This window comes from Battus philenor, unplaced genomic scaffold, assembly GCF_028537555.1.
Source record: "Battus philenor isolate CCGP_79_NKW_IND1 unplaced genomic scaffold, ilBatPhil1.0.hap1 SCAF_26, whole genome shotgun sequence".
NCBI lineage: Eukaryota > Metazoa > Arthropoda > Insecta > Lepidoptera > Papilionidae > Battus > Battus philenor.
In genome coordinates this window covers 2,063,725-2,080,897 of record NW_027181689.1, presented here as the reverse complement: position 1 = coordinate 2,080,897, position 17,173 = coordinate 2,063,725, and positions in this window count along the sequence as shown.

The window sequence follows — 17,173 nt, the reverse complement described above, 5'->3', positions numbered from 1 at the left end:
TTTATTGGTTTGTAGTTTTCAGATTCAATTCTCGTTAACATTATTAAATTATTAACGAGTTTACAATAAGCTAAATTAACTTCATGTGTAAATTGGGTAGTTTAATCATAGCGTTTATACATATGAATTAAACATGTATCCATCTATACATTGACTCATCAAGATATCTTAGGAAAAATAATGCTTGAAGACTTGAATTGACTTTAAATGTCCTTTTTGCTAAGTAAAGGTCAGCTAAGAAGTGATTTTACGAATTATTATCCGAAATAGAGATGAGTAGGCGTTTACTTATAAAAACACATATTTTCGACGACAGGAGACAGCTAATATGCTATTTGAGATTGAAGACCTTCATATAGATAGACCTGGAGCTGAAATCTTTTTCACAATTATTACTTTGGTTCTCCTGTCATGTATCTAGATTATTTTGTTCTAGAAACTGCAACATGCCAAACACGCCGAAGACTTTCAAACGTCGCACCATCCAGAAATAGAGACACGTTTTCGAGTTCCCGGACGATGGGAGAATAGCAAGACAAACCACAGTCAAAAACAAGTCGTATTCTTTGATGAAGACGGCTGTTGTCTCTGACTTTTCTCTCTCCCTTCGTTGAAAATTTCTTTTACTACTTCTTTTGTTCTTCCATTATCCTTTATTCTCTTCCCTTTATCAACAATCTTTACACACTTCGTCTCTCTTCCTTTATTACATTTTTTGAAATTACAGCTGGATTTACAGTTTCAAATTCCTATCGTCATAAATATATTTTATTATTAATTCTTATTTTACATTTTCTTTTATTTTATTCGACCTTATATCTTAATTTTTATTTTTATTTATAACCTCATTTATAATGTTCTTACAATATATAAGGGAGGCAATGGTGCCACTCCACCCTTTCCACCAGCTCCATCTGATACTCCTATCTTTCTCTTGCGAATACGGAACAGCTCGTTATTGTGTGTATCACGGTTAGATTTAAGTTATTTTGGGTAACTTTGTTTTTTAATGTAAAGAGTTAATAAGAAAATGAATGGTTTCATCGTACATATTGTTTGCGTCTTGATGTCGTTCTGGTCAAGTTTATTTTGTACATTATGTTTGCTCTATTCTAGCTCCATCACCAAATAGTTGTTTAGTTTCGTGTGTATAAACTTGTTTGAATAGTTCTACATCATTACTTATATGCTGTGCTGTGTATTTTTAATTTCAAGTGAAATTTATACATATTACATAATTATTTTTACAAACGACTTATTTACTTAGATAGAAGTTATTCTCTTTTAAGATTACTGAAAAAGTGTAATATTGTAGAGGAAATATATATTCATATCAAAATACTGCAACGCTTGAAGAAGTTCTTTGGACAGTGTGTGTAAGATAAGAAGGCTCAGATCACCCAGAGACCAAATTTTTATGAAAATTTTATAGTAAAAATAGAACAATATTCCCCTTAAAGTAAATAAACATACACAACACAATTCAAAATTAGAAAGGTTAAGCGAACAAGCTCTAAAAATTAATAATAACTCAGTGGGGTTTATAATTGTTTTTTATGAATGTATTAATTAAAAAAAATATGTTTAAAATTAGAACAGATCATTTCCTAACATCTTTATCGTTAATAAAGGCTGTAATCGAGTAATTTTCATTTTGGCAGAGCTTATTCTTAATAAATTTCTTGAATTTACTAAGAAATTAATTAATTGCATGGATTTTTAGTTTGCTATAGTATATTCATTGAGTATACCTACAAAGTTGTACAAACAACAAAAGTGTTACACTTTATAGAACGAAATGAAACCGGAACTTTGTGGCGACCAGCTTCTTTTGAAGATCATTTTACAAGAGAAAGTTTAAGGTACAAATATGCAAGAATTGACCGTGTTTCACTGTGTCATCCTATTTAAACTAATTTTGTTTTAATTTGGTTGAAAGAGATAAAAGATAAAATTCATTTATATATTTATACAACATTGGAACTTTTATTACAAACCTTATTGATTGTCAACTCATTATCTATTTATACTATTATTTTTGACTATTTTATCGATTTTATTTTAGACTCTACTCTGCTTCACCATGTGGTAAGGTTGTAGAGAAAAAGCAGGAAGAAATTTCACGACAACACATCTTCAGATAGAGTTTAACAATACAGATTTATACATATACATTTTATCAGGTATAGCCTAAATGAAATCAAAACAACCAAGCGACATCACTGCCTAGAATTCTTGTCATTTAAATATTCGTTTATTGAATAATAAGCCTTTTACGCCAATTTAACATTAATATGCGTTTTGAATTTTGTTAATTGTAGTTGAATGATGTTTTGCAGAAATTTCGGAGGAAAGATTCACGCTTTCCTTCGAAAACCGAGTGGATATTTAATTAGACATTACAATTCGTCAGACGACGTACCTAGCGTATATTTTTTTTAATTTATTGACGCGCGCATTTCAGATCCGCGAGCCCTGAGTCCGAAGGACCTGTATAAGCCAGAACGGTTCACAGCGTCCAGCACCAAACGAATATAGCCAGATCAGTTCCTAATTTAAAAAAAAAACTTATATTTATTACATACAAATGTTTAGTGCTTAGAAATGTCAAAGAAGGAACATATGCCCGAAAATAGTTTACGCCCATCTATTTATTCAAAACTTTGTTCATGCGTTGTCCCGAAAAGCTTAAATACTTTGGGCTTTTAAGTATAAAGTTACCGTCGAAAATGTTTTATTAGATAAATTAATAATAACCTTATTTATGGCCAAAAGACCGGATGCCTTACAAGTATTACCCGATAAAAAGAAGTTCATATTAAGATAGTGTGCCTAGTAGACATTTATTATGAGTATGATTTTATTAAATATTCATATCAGTTGTTTTTCTGTAACATACATATTTTTATATATCCATACGGAACCGTTTACAATGATCACTTGTGAATGTAATAGAAAGTAGAGCTTAAATTGGTAAAAGCTGATTCCCAGATTGAGCTGTGGTGCTGGTATCTTTCGACAAAAAGCTTGAAACTTACCCTGAACCGAGAACACCCCTCGCCTAACTTAGACGGTAATATCTTTAACATAGCAGTAGAGTGATACATTTCAAAGATTTATCATCCTTTAAAAATCTTTACCACTTATAGAATCTTTCACAAATTTTTGTTTAACGTTATTATTTACATATATGATTTAAATAATATAAATATAAAAACCATAGTTTTTGATCCCTGTTTAGTAATGTTTTTATTTTTATTTGTTTTTTCATAGTTTGACTATAAATCATTATATGTTCTCAGTGAGATAGTTATAAGGTAACAACTGTAACTAATTTTATATTTCTAAGCTTCTAAGTTTGTACTTTCTTACTGCCTTTTGTTACTGTCTATCTCTAATAAAGTAAATAAATAAATAAATAAATTAAAGCCATAAAAGTAAATAAATAAATAAATTCTGATACATTACATACGAATGTATTGTAATACAGATATAGTCTCCCATAAAGATCCCAGAGGTATAAAAAGCTCAAAACTACATTATGAAGCTAAAAGTTTTCAAAAATTTAGAGAAAATTTTTATGTTAAAAGAGTCAAAGAGTGCACTTTAGAAGTTTCTAGACATATCCGCTAGTTTTTCACACAATAGACTGTATTACGAAAAGTTTGTACGCTAGCTTCATTCCCGTTCAAGTATGATAGACAACTTCTAGTAAACAATATACAATAACTACTAAACAACAGTTTACTATCGGAATATCAACAAAAGATATATTTCTTAATAGATACAATAAAAAAAAATTAAAAATTTATTCTTGAATAGAGTAGGCATTTAAGATCGAATAGGCATAAAAATAATTTAATATTTTTTGTTAACACTACATTATTATATTTCTTGTTGTATTTAATAAATATTTCAAATGTAATACACACCTTATATGAGCAAGTTACTAAAAAAAAAATTATCACAACGTTTAATTGTACCACTTTAATGCATGTTCTTCTGGTATGCTTTTATGCTAGTAAATGACTATACATTTAAGTATTTTTCCATTTTTAGTTACGTAAGAAAAAAATTTGTTTATTTTTAATGCATATAATTAATTTGAATTTAAAAATGTATTAAAAAGTCTTTTTTTACTTTTATACAATACATGGAATAAACATGAAAGTAATATATGGTTAATGATTCATTTTAAAATAAAATAAATCTATTTCATTATTGTATCGTCGTCATTCAGCTCAAATGCCTCTGTACTGTGCTACTTGTGCCCATAAGTCCTGCAAAGCCTTTTCCAAAGATATTAATGGGGGGATATACCATAATTCAGACCACACTTGACAGCTGCCATCCTTTGGAAACTTGTTTGTGAGAAGTGGTGATCCTTTATAATTAATACATAATGCGTGTATTATGCCCCAGGAATCGAATTGTAAGACTGCTACTACTGCTCAATTTTATATATCAATTATTATATACTGTAATAATACTATATAAAGTATTTATACATCAAATAAAAGCTCGTGTTCTAAACAATAATGTAAATATATAGTTTGGGGGAATTTGAGAAAAGTCAACAAATCAAATGACAGTTTTTTTTTTAATTTTCAAATGTTTAAAGCATAACTCGTTCCGCCACGCACATGTGCAATATGCCAAGTAGCCACGCCCTTAGAAAACGAATCATTCGCGAAATATTTCGCTTCTCGTTAATTAACTAAATTAATTTGTGAATTTAAATTTTTATCATATGTAGCGATGTTTTAATAACATGTTTTTATAATGAAAATAAAAAAAAAACAAAAGAATAAAAAGGAAGTACAAGAAAAGATATCGCAAAATTAATTATTTACAATGAACCGGAATATATTTAACAAAAATCAAACCATGATAATATTTGAAAATGTGAAATAAATGTAACATATGTACAATTTACATATATTGAATATTTATGTAATTCTTTGTAAATATATTTTACGTAAATATATGTGCATCTTAAGTATGTAGATATGAAATATATTAACATATTTAATATTCTAAATTTAAATGAATACATTGATCAGTTTATCCGCAATTTCGTCGCATAATACGTTAGATTTTCAATATAAAGTTTTTGTTTATCGGCATGTAACGGAGCGATGGCCTTCGATGTTGGCGATTTAAAACTTATTACCGTCCATTGGACTAACCAAAGACTATGAATTCTAATGTTATTTATTGAAGGCCGGTCTGGTCATTTATTATAGTTTTTTTAATAAAGTGAAAATATTACGTTATTCAAAATTATTCAGCCCAAAAAAAAAGTAAATTAAAACTACAGTAGAATTTAAGGTTCGTTTTCATTAAATGTTTTTAGCAAAGCTTATTTTATTAAATGCCATGTTTATTAAGTGGTGTGGTTTGTGGTAGTTCATTTAAATAAGTGCTTTCTTTGATAAAAATGTTGCTTTAATAGTAAATATAGAAAAAAAGAGGCTTGTCTCTCGAGGTAAGTCAATTCAGCTAAGCTGATCTAAGTAGGCTACCGGTGATAATAATGGAAAAATATAATCATCAGTTGAACCATCATTTAGTTGATGATCAATATGTTAAGATAAATGAGCAATGACTTAACCAAGAACAATATCGGAATCCATTCCATGCCATGATAGTTTCATTTCATTAGTGAAAAAAATTAATTTTAAAAAATACAAAAATATCACCTCTGAGTGAGCTTTAATCATGATTTAAAAAAAATAAAAATATCAGCGTCCCTGTATCTCGTTGTAAATGTAGTATAATCAGATCTAAATTGGCATTAACAAGATATTCAAGAGAAACAAGTCAGCTTATAAAATAATGTTAAATAAAAGTTAAATATGAATATCGATATATACATAATGAATGTAATAAGAATTTAATGTTCGCTTTCATTAATCCCCGATGTCTACGTGCTTAATGTGCGAGAAAATGGTCGCCCATTGTTAATCCCCCACGTAATTGCTTTAGCGATAACGAATCCCAGGACATGGAGGGATCGGAGGACGAGTGACGTCATCACCGCCGATATTATGGTGTTAGTAACGATCCATGACGTCATGTCCTGCACGATATCTCACCAGTTGTCTTGGCAATCCGTCCCTGGACCCATGTACATCTCAACCTAACAATTCGCTTAGTATTATTTTATTTTTAAATTAAATTATTTGAACCTATATTGTTATACATTTTTATATATTTTTAAACATATGTGCGTTACATAGTAGAAGGTGTAATTTTTTTGTGAATACTGGCATAAAAGAAATATATAGAAAAGACGTAAACTTAGAATAAAAAAAATAATACGTCAAAATGAATGTTTATCATACAATTTACCGGTCGAATAGAGTGCTGAAACAAAATCTGACGTTGGATAAATTGGTAAGTTAGATGTTTAGCTGGGGCTTTCGAAATATTTATTAAAAATATTTTTTTTATGTTTATTGTAACGTGGCTTTGTATGTACAGCGATAAGCAAAGCAACTTGACGTTTCGAAACCAATCAGCTGATGGTAATTATCAAACCGAAATCTATTCATCCCGTATAATCTAATTACTGTTATTTGCAACAAATTAATTTCACGTAATATTAAGGACGCTGTAAAAGTGGTCGTTAGTCTGATAAAACAGATTAAAATGGTGTCTACGAATAAAAAAAGCGAGAAAAATGCGCTATAAAAGGTTGAACACTTACGAAATATCGTTCCCAGCACAAAAGTCGCACAAAAACGAACTGTGTTAGTTCCAAATCGAGTTTAGAGTCGGTATATAGGTATTTTTATTGAATTTAGAAGGTGAAACGAGAGTTTTTTTTCGTCGCGGAGCGCGGTACGGATGTGTTTTCGCGCTGGGGACCGGCGTAACGGGCGACTGCCGCAAGCTCGGTGAAAAATCAATAGCAACCCTTCGTAGCCGGCCCCGCATGCGGAACTCGCATAGCAGCCTTACACTGCTCACCCATTTCCGTATTATGTAACCGTGTGGGACAGGGACGAATATACATTCGCCGCTACACTCCACGAACCTCCCTCAGCGTCGCGCCAATCACGTCTCGTCAAAATGGCCGACTGACGTTTGACGTTTAGGCGCGAAAATTGACATTTGATTACGATTACTTGGTTGCAAATTGATATAACATCGATTATATCGCTTCATTTGGTATTGTTCCGTGATTTCTGGGAACGGCGTTCGGTTGAGGGGTTAAATGCGGCACTAGGATTTATTTTCCGCTTACTTACATCTCTTTCGTGTACATTACTAATAAATGTACTTGTATTTATACTTATACTGGCGATCATGTTCACATGATGATGGTGGATAAAATATTTAATATGATCAGCTTCATAATAACGTTATAAAATGACAGTTAATTTTTGACATATATATAAGACATAGTACAGATCACTGTTTGAAGCCACTTCAACTGGTCATTGTGAATATGGCTTTCTTATTTACGTTTCTAATTGGCCAAGGTTACTTTAGACTTCATTAGCAAGCTGATAGTCGTTCATCGAGTCACGAAGAGGGCTATGTTAGGGATTTCTCTCGAGTCAGGAGGCAAGTTAAAATGGCATTAGACAAGTCACAAAGCGCGTTGAATAGAAAAAAATGTAAAGAGGTCTTTAGATTGTAGAGTGGACATCACGAACTGGCAGGCGCATCATAGAACGTCCACCAAGGTTGACAGACGACATTGTTAATATCCTCAGAAGATGCCTGATGCAGGCAATTTCCAATAAGTCCTATCTATTGGGAAAGCCTTTGTCCAGCTGTGGGCTACTCACGTCTGAAATGATGATAATATTGAGGAGTAATTGTTAAACTGATATCAGCTCTATATGCTTTTTAGACTACGATTTTGATTTTAAAGTCGAGTTCTACTAATCTAGTTTAAGAAAGAATTTTTTTGGAATAAATGTTTGCTATATGACTCTAGATATAACACGGTGAACTGTGTTCATTAGAAATTAGTAATTTTCTTTAAAATTTATTTTGTCTTATAAAATAGATTTGTAGGCCTACTGGAAGAAATTTCTGGTTAGAAATAAGTAGTGCCTGTTGTGTCAGTTATATTTGTATTGTTACTTTAGTGTTTTTATTGTGTACAATAAACTGTTAAATAAAATAAATAAATAGAACGTTTTTATTTAATATCTAAGTAGCTCTTCTATATATTATATGTATATTTAAAAGTGTATATATTTAAATGCATTTAATTTTTCAGATATTGACAGTATTTGTAAATTAAGTTTATATTGTAGATTAATAAAATAGTGTTTATACACAGGATGATTAATTACAGATGTAAAAGCTTTAATGAGTTGAATGTATGTACTTATAGCTATTTTCAATCATCCTATATAAAGTGATCACTCTGGAAGTATGTTGGAATGCGATCGACCAATAACTTCTGATAGTACAAAGTCTGTAGGGTCAGATAGTAAACAATTATTAATTTTAATATGTAGTTATTAACAAAATAATACGTTTATTCATACTAAATAATCATTTCGTATTTTATTATCTGTGAAACCATTTTTGAATGCACCAGACATTAATTGACAGTACATGTGTTATTCACTCACCCTTTTAAACGCCCTCTGCATGGCTTAGTACTCTCTTAAAGTGATATGTATATGTACATATATATATATGTATATATATACACATATACACACATATCTAATATATAAAATTCTCGTGTCACGGTGTTCGAACTTGAACTCCTCTGAAACGGCTTGACCGATTTTTACCAAATTTTATATGCGTATTTAGTAGGTCTGAGAATCGGCTACTATCTATTTTTCATACCCCTAAGTGAAAAGGGTTGTTCACCCTTAAGTTTTATTTTTTATTTTTTGACGAAATTTTTTGTTTTTATTTTTTTATGATACAACATACAAAAATACATACAACCCAAAATTTTCACCCCTCTACGATCAATCCTTATTTTTTATTTTGAAAATTAAAAATAATTTTTTTGCAAAACAACGTTTGCGGGATCAGCTAGTATATATATATATATATATACATATACATATAGGAGGATGTACCACGATTGCCTTGCTTGGCAGTCGGGTTGGCGATCGCAATGTATTATTGTACGCAAAATACGCTAAAGTCGACAAATAATGCACAAAAAGTGAATTATTTAAGATCGTATCCTGATAATTGAACTTGCGAGCTGCGATTGCAAGTCCTTGCTCTCTACTCTGAGTTACCAATGCCCGAATATATGTCGGTTTATTTAGGTAAAAACATAATGTGAGATATATATCTCTATAGGTTTGGGATTTTTTTTTAATGGTCCCCGCTGTTGGGGACCTCTCGTTCCCCCATCTTGTGTGGGATAGACTTTTTAATTATAGTAATTTATTCATATTTTTTTTATTATTATTATCATTCTTCTCTTTCATATATCATCTTATCTGTCGTACTGTTTCTTTCATTCTACAATTTTACCAGTCTTTCCCTTTCATTCCATTAGCCATACATTCATCCTCAACCACTACATTCTAGGTTTCCTTACTATTTTATTTTGCAACATTATTTATTGTTCAAATATTTAACACGTATTACGTTTGGGAAATTCGGATACACCACCCGTAATTGAGAACGTGGTATATAAACTCCTGTAGATCCAGTTTATAATCGTTACGAAGTCAGCGGGGTCAATGTACTCTCAATATTATGAACCGATTACATTAAAGCTATTGTCATACTTTACAAACAAAATTAAACCTTATTTAATAGTGTAAAAAGTTTAAATCTATTCTTTACTTGAACGTTGAATTAGGTGAATGGTTATCCTTGACTGTGAAGGCATCGCTCCGCCGCGGAAACCACATCCCACTAAGCCTTATTTTAAAATTCATTTTGTTATTATTTAATAGAAAACGTTTCAGATTAATTATACAGAATGATTTATTTTGTTAACTCTGTGTTTGGCACTAATCGGTGTAACATGACAAACACGTGTTGAGTGATTTGGCGGTGGCAGTTGTGTGATTTGCATCGTTTGCCGCATACGCATTTATCAGCGGACTGGCGGGCGGTGCACTTTGTTGCACGACTACCACTGCATGTGCGGAAGTGGCTAAAAATTGGTCCATTTCTTACTTAGAATAATTTATTACAGATGTAAATGCTTCATTGTGATGGTTTTTTTTTGGATTTTCAGTCAATCAAAGTATCGTAAGGTTTTTACAAAAATCAAAGCTTTCCGTAATAACGAATAATGTAATGATAATGTAGTAATAAAGGCGTTTTCAACATTCTATTTATTAGTTTTCATTTTTAATTATTATTTACTATATGTTCCTGTAGATTTGGTACTGTCAAAAGATCTAAACTTATCGAATTTCAGTAGTCAGAGCTTTCAACTTCTGCTGATAAATAAAGTTTAAATTTACATCTTTTAAGCTTTTATTTATGAATAATAACTTTGTTGGCCGTTAGAGCCCTTAGGTTTTTGAGGGGGAACTGCGAACCGGCAAACGCAGCAAAGGATGTCCGATATGACGTGGTCAAAATAAGTGATAGTGGGTAAGCCATAAACTGCGCAGAAATAATGAAGTCTGGTTTTCTGATAGTGGAGACCACGTCCGGGCAAGTGCAGCGTAGGATATCCAACTGCAATGTTCAGACTTTATTACGGTCTTACAAAGACTCTAGATGAAGGCCGCTTGTGTTCTTTCTTTTTGGACATTTATAGATAAGGATGTTCAGCAGTGAACATCATAATGCTGAAATAATAATAATGATGATACAATAGTGTAACATTATGATTCAGTTCAATGTTTGTAGTTACACTTTACTTATCACTGTGTTTTCAAATGAAAAGTGTTGTTGTACAGAATTTTGTAAAACGAAACATTATTTAATATTATATTATAAAACTATTATAAAACAGAAATCATTAAAATTACGCGTTGATGCGCACAGGGTATTAATGTTAGATGATAAGTGTGATCGATTTTCTAATTTGTAACCATTTGGTTTTATCACGAAAGGTGATCTAGACCAGAGTTCCCCAAACTTTTTTGTGTCGTAGACCCCTTGCCATATTTTTCCGCGTTGGGTAGACCCCCTACTTACCAGATATTGATTTCCTGTAAATTTCTAACTGTAGTGAAGTTTAGTGTTAAAAACTTAAAGTAAAAACACATGTTAATTTATACATTTATTAATTGAATTTAAAACTACTCAAAATAAAATTTTGTATCTGTTATGTAAAATATACGTAATATTAAATAAACATAAAATAAACTCTAAATAAAATAACATAAGCAATAAGTCAATATTTTAGTGAGAAGGATGAACCTGATGCTTTAATAATAAATTATAATAAACATTTGGCGTCAATTTTGTAAGGGTTAATCTTAAATCTCCTCGGCTAATGATGTAAGTAAAATAGGTACTCACAGTGTATGAGTTGAGATTTACTATCGTGGACCCCCTTTTTCATTTCATGGACCCCTTAATTTTTTTTTTCGCTGAAGTAGACCCCTTGTAGGTTGTCATAGACCCCTAGGAGTCCGAGACCACTTTGGGAATCACTGATCTAGACCGACGGACTCGTCATTGAAACAATGTTATAAATATTTATTATTTAGAATATGTTTTACTAACCACCTTCGAAATCAAGAATTGTACACACACAAACACACACACACACACACACACACACACACGTATGTGTGTATATATATGAATACTATACTGTAAATGACTTCAAGGGAGATAATAATATATATATAATAAATACCGAGAGTGATGTAGTATGTTCCCTTCCAGGCTACTTCAATGTATATTAAATATGTAATTTTAATACTTTTATTAAAAGGTATTTACTAAAATGAAAATTCTTTCTTTATTATTCCACATCAATTTCATACTCTTCAAAGTAAGCCCTTCCGATAAAACGCACATTCGCCAATGCTTTTCTCCGTCCTTGAAAAAGTCGGAAGTCATTTTCCGATATAGCCTTCAAGAGCTACTTCGATTTGGTTTTTATCTCCTTAATCGTGTCAAAACATCGTCACCGCTTTGGCGTTTTTAGTTTTCTGAATAACGAGAAGTCACGGAGCCGAATCAGGCGAATACGATTTTGACGTTTTTTTCCAAAAATTGTGCGGCTTTTTGAAACATTTGATGAAAACACGTGTATCTCGGAGATGATTAAACCATTTTACAAACAGACATTTGCCAAATGTTATAGACAGTCCTACGAATCTAGAAAAAAACCTGTCTTCCTAATGCCCCAGTGTTTTAAATCACATAATGTTTTTGGTCCCAATTTTATCCGAGAAAAACCTGACATGAAACTCGATAGTTAGTCTTTTAACTACATTTTTTAAATTTATTCCTTTTATTAATCTTCTGTTTTTAACATAAAATCAGCACGATTGACTCCTTTATATATCTTTGATATAGTTATGATATGCTTTATTGATGTCTTTTCACTTGGTAGACTCCCAGTTTAGGTCTCCCCTGAAGATGGAAACTGCCACCACACACCATATATACCAGTAGTGGTCAAACTGCGGCTGGTAAGTTACATGCGCCTCTTTTACTGATTATTTTTGGCTCCGATTAATTGTCGAATTATTCAAATATATAAATCTATATAACCTATGTCAGCTCCTGGGAAATCGAAACAAATTACTGGCGTGAATTATTATTATTATTTAATAGAAACAGGCGTTACCTTGCGGAAGTCCATCTTAAGTAAGAAAAGGACCAATATTTAGCCACTTCCGCACATGCAGTGGCAGTCGTGCAACAAAGTGCCTCTTGACTCTGTGTTTGGCACTAATCGGTGTAACATAACTCCTGAAGATGCCCCGTGGAGGAGTGAAACACGTGTTGAGTGAATTAACGGTGGCAGTTGTGTAATTCGCATTGTTTGCCGCATACGCATTTATCAGCGGGCTGGCGGGCGGTGCACTTTGTTGCACGACTACCACTGTATGTGCGGAAGTGGCTAAATATTGGTCCTTTACTTATTATTATTATTCCAAACATCGATTATAATTAACTAACCGGCGTCTTAAGTATTATTAGGAGTGCTGTCATATACGTGTGCGATTACGTCTAGCTTCAATAACCATATTTGGTAATTTTGTTTAAATAATTTCAATAAATATGATTTTTGTAAAAAAAGAATCATTGGTTTGCGTGTTGTAAATGCGTATTCAATTGCGGCTCGCAAAAAATTTCAAATTTCGAACAATGTCTCGCACTATCAAAGAGCTTGGTAACCCTTGATATATAACATTAACATCTCTGGTCAAGCTTTGCGGAAATTTAAAAATTTATTTATATATGTGGGAGTCGTATATACACTGATGTGATGTCTGAATGAATAATAGGTGTAAGATTTTGTGGGCGAGCGTAGCCGACGGGCGAACTTAGTGTGCCGAATTAGTGCAGCGGGCACATGCACGCACCGGTGACGCGGGCGCAGACCTTTTGTTACTTTTGTTTCTTTTATTTCTTTTGCGCCTTTGTTCTATTGCCCGCTTTCACTCGGTCGCGGAGCACAGTGCGCCCCAGAGTCCTACGACGAATGCACGTCCTTTTTGCTCGCACTCAAGCGCTAATAAAAATTTGTTCGTGTGTTAAATAAATTGTTAAAGTGTTACAAACATCTTTTAATAAGATACTAACTCTTTATATATTATTTTTATTACTTGTGTTAATGCCTTATAGATATTCTCTACCTATCAACCCAAAGTTATATAGATATATTTAATGTTATATATACATGATATATAATATACTATCTTGTCGTTTTAGTCAGTAGTCTCCTTCAAAAATATATATGGAAGGATATGCAAGGCTGGCAATCGCAGTGTGGTATTATGATACGCAGAAAACGCTGCTGCATACTTTGGAAAATTATGAACAGTGATAATCCTTTATAACCTATGCATATAATGAATTATCCCTTAAATGCATGACTTTTATTTATACTTTTTAAAAGTAAATATTTTGCATATAAGTACACTAAAATGCAGGGAAAAATAAAAGAAAATGCATATGATATTTTCATACTAATTTAATAAAAAAACTTTATGTAGCAGTATACAACACTATGCAATTACTTTTGAGTGTAGTACTCACATTTTACACTTGAGTGGTATGTTGCAGTTTTTCATCATTATGTATTTAAAGGTTATATAAGATTGAACCCCTGGAAACGAACCCGCGACCTACAATCATAAGTCTGTTCTCTATCTCTGTGCTACCACTGTTTTTTATTGATCAAACTTTCTTTAAGTTAAATTTTATAACTAATCACCTGTATATGAAAAAAATAATAATAAATTACTTCGGGCCTAGTTTTAATGTTTTTACCTGCGTTAACTTTTTAATATTTACTATTATATACATGTTTAGATTAATATTCGTGAGGTGAATAAATTTATCGATATTATTTACATAAAGATAGGTAAATATAGGTAATTGTCAAAGCCAGCAAGACGAGATGAGATCATTGCCTTCAAAAGCGGGATCGCCTAAGAAAAGTCTTTACTCCCTGCAACCTAGTGATGTCATCGAATCGTTTTGCAGTCGATTGTTTTTTTTTATCGATTCATTGAACCGTACACTCTTAGATACAGACGTGATTGTTATCGATTATTTGCTCTTTTTTAACACGTGCTGCTTAAATTGAATTGATATTTCTTAATATTTCAACGGCGGCTATAATCTTTATTTTAATATCTGTGGCATGGATATTTCATTTTTATTTATTATTATTATTATATCAATTGGTAAACGTAATTGTGTTTTCGAATAAGTGAAGAGATAGCTGTAATATTTATGCCATCATCAACAGGAGAACGTTCACAGCTGGACATCCTCCGGCTGGTGATGTGATGATCATTTCCATCCAGTATTTCCTGACGACCCTAACTAGGTCGTCTGTCCACATTGTGGGTGAACAAACGTTGCTGGTCCAGTCTCCACCCCAAAACCTAAAGGCTCCAGGGTCCATCTAGTCAACACGCTATATGACCTTTTCACTGCCACTACAATTTGACAATATTTTTACAAAAAACTTAAATTTAATCATATGCTGTTTACTGGTTAGCATCTATAGCTTCACATAAATAAGTCTGAAAGTATGCTTAGTACTTTTTTCAGTAACTTAACTGTAAGAAAATCTTGTTTTTTATACGATTTGAATCTCGATTCGGATCGTCAAAATAGATATTGTAATGAATATGGAGCCTCAAAGGTTTTACGTTGCTTTCAAGAACCTTCTGCAGAGTTTGATTTACAGAGATTTTTTTTTTAATGGTCCCCGCTGTTGGGCACCTCTTGTTCCCCTATCTCGTGTGGGGCAGGGACTTTTTATTTCTAGTAATTTATTCATATTTTTTATTATTATCATTCTTCTCTTTCATGTATTATCTTATCTGTCGTACTGTTTCTTTCATTCTACAATTTTCCCAGTCTTTCTCTTTCATTCCATTAGTCATATATACATCCTCAACCACTACATTCTAGGTTTCCTTACTATTTTATTTTGCAACATTACATTTATTGTTCAAATATTTAATACGTATTTTCTTTGTAATTATCATCTTATATTATATATCTTATATTTACTATTCATTGCACTATTTTATGTACTACTATATTCCTTATATTTTAGTGTTTGTTTTATTTTTACCAATTGCATTTATCACCACCTTCCTGCAGTAGCTGAGGGAGCATTCTCTCTCCCCTTCGTCTTGCATGATGGCCGAGATACTCCTTTCCTCTATCTTACCTCTCTCTATCTAATCTCTTGATTTACAGAGATTGATTTACCTCCAAAAAGTCAACTTTAGGACAACCGTTTGGTACGCACTTAGGATTCCTAATCTAGGATACCCAATCTTGGCTCGACTGGTTTATTATAAAATCACTTCAAACGCTGGCAACTTTTGTTATTATAATCCTACCGAAACCGCTGTACCGCTCCTTAGAAGCTAGGAGCGCGGCATGGAGGAGGCCGTGCGCGTAATTCTACTACAGTACTTCAGGTTTCAATTGAAATGTACTGTCAGATATGTGATTATATAATCACAACTGCAAACGGAATTCTCTTTGACCTGTAGTGCATTCGCTTCATAGTAAATTCATACAAGAATTTATAATCATCTTCCATTACAAGGTTACTATATGCAAACGAATAAATGTCTGTCTGTATACAACATAGGAATGGAAATAAATCGTCATATTTGCTGATGAAGCTGATCCCGCAAATGTTGTTTTGCAAAAAAAATTAAAGTTTTTAATTAACAAATGTAAGATAAGGGTTGATCGTAGAGGGGTGAAAATTTAGGTTTGTATGTATTTTTTTATGCTGTATCATTATAAAATTAAAACCAAAAAAATTGTCTAAAAAATTAAAAATTAAATTTAGGGGTGGACCACCCTTATCACTTAGGGGTATGAAAAATAAATAGTAGCCGATTCTCAGACATACTGAATACGCATGTAAAATTTGGTAAAAATCGGTCAAGCCGTTTCGGAGGAGTTCAAGTTCGAACACCGTGACACGAGAATTTCATATATTAGATATTAATGTTTAAATATATTTATAATAAAACTCCGCAAAGCATTATTGGACTACCATTACAAATCACAAGGATTGTTATAAATAAATTGACGAAAGAGTTTATTATTCAATAAACGAATATTTGAATGTCAAAAACCATTGGCAGTGATGTCGCCTAATTATTTTGATTTCATTTGGCTATATCTGATAAAGTGTATATTTATAATCTGTGTTAAACTTTATTAAAAGATGTGTTGTTGTGGACTTTCTTACTGTTTCTTCTACACAACTATAACAGCGAAGTAGAGTAGAGTCAAAAATGAAATAGATTCCATAAATAAACACATAATAAGATAACGATCAATAAGAGTTCTATTAAAAGTTACAATATTGAATAAACGAATTTTATCTTTAATTTTATTATTGATTTTAATTTCTACAATAATTATTTTTTATGTTGAAATTATTGCAAAACATTGTTATTACACATTTTGAATTGTATTTGCAAAACATTGATTTAGTATCTTAATTTAATTCATATTTCTTTATAATTAGTTAAATCATATTATTATTTTTAACTCGAAATTATTGTAATAT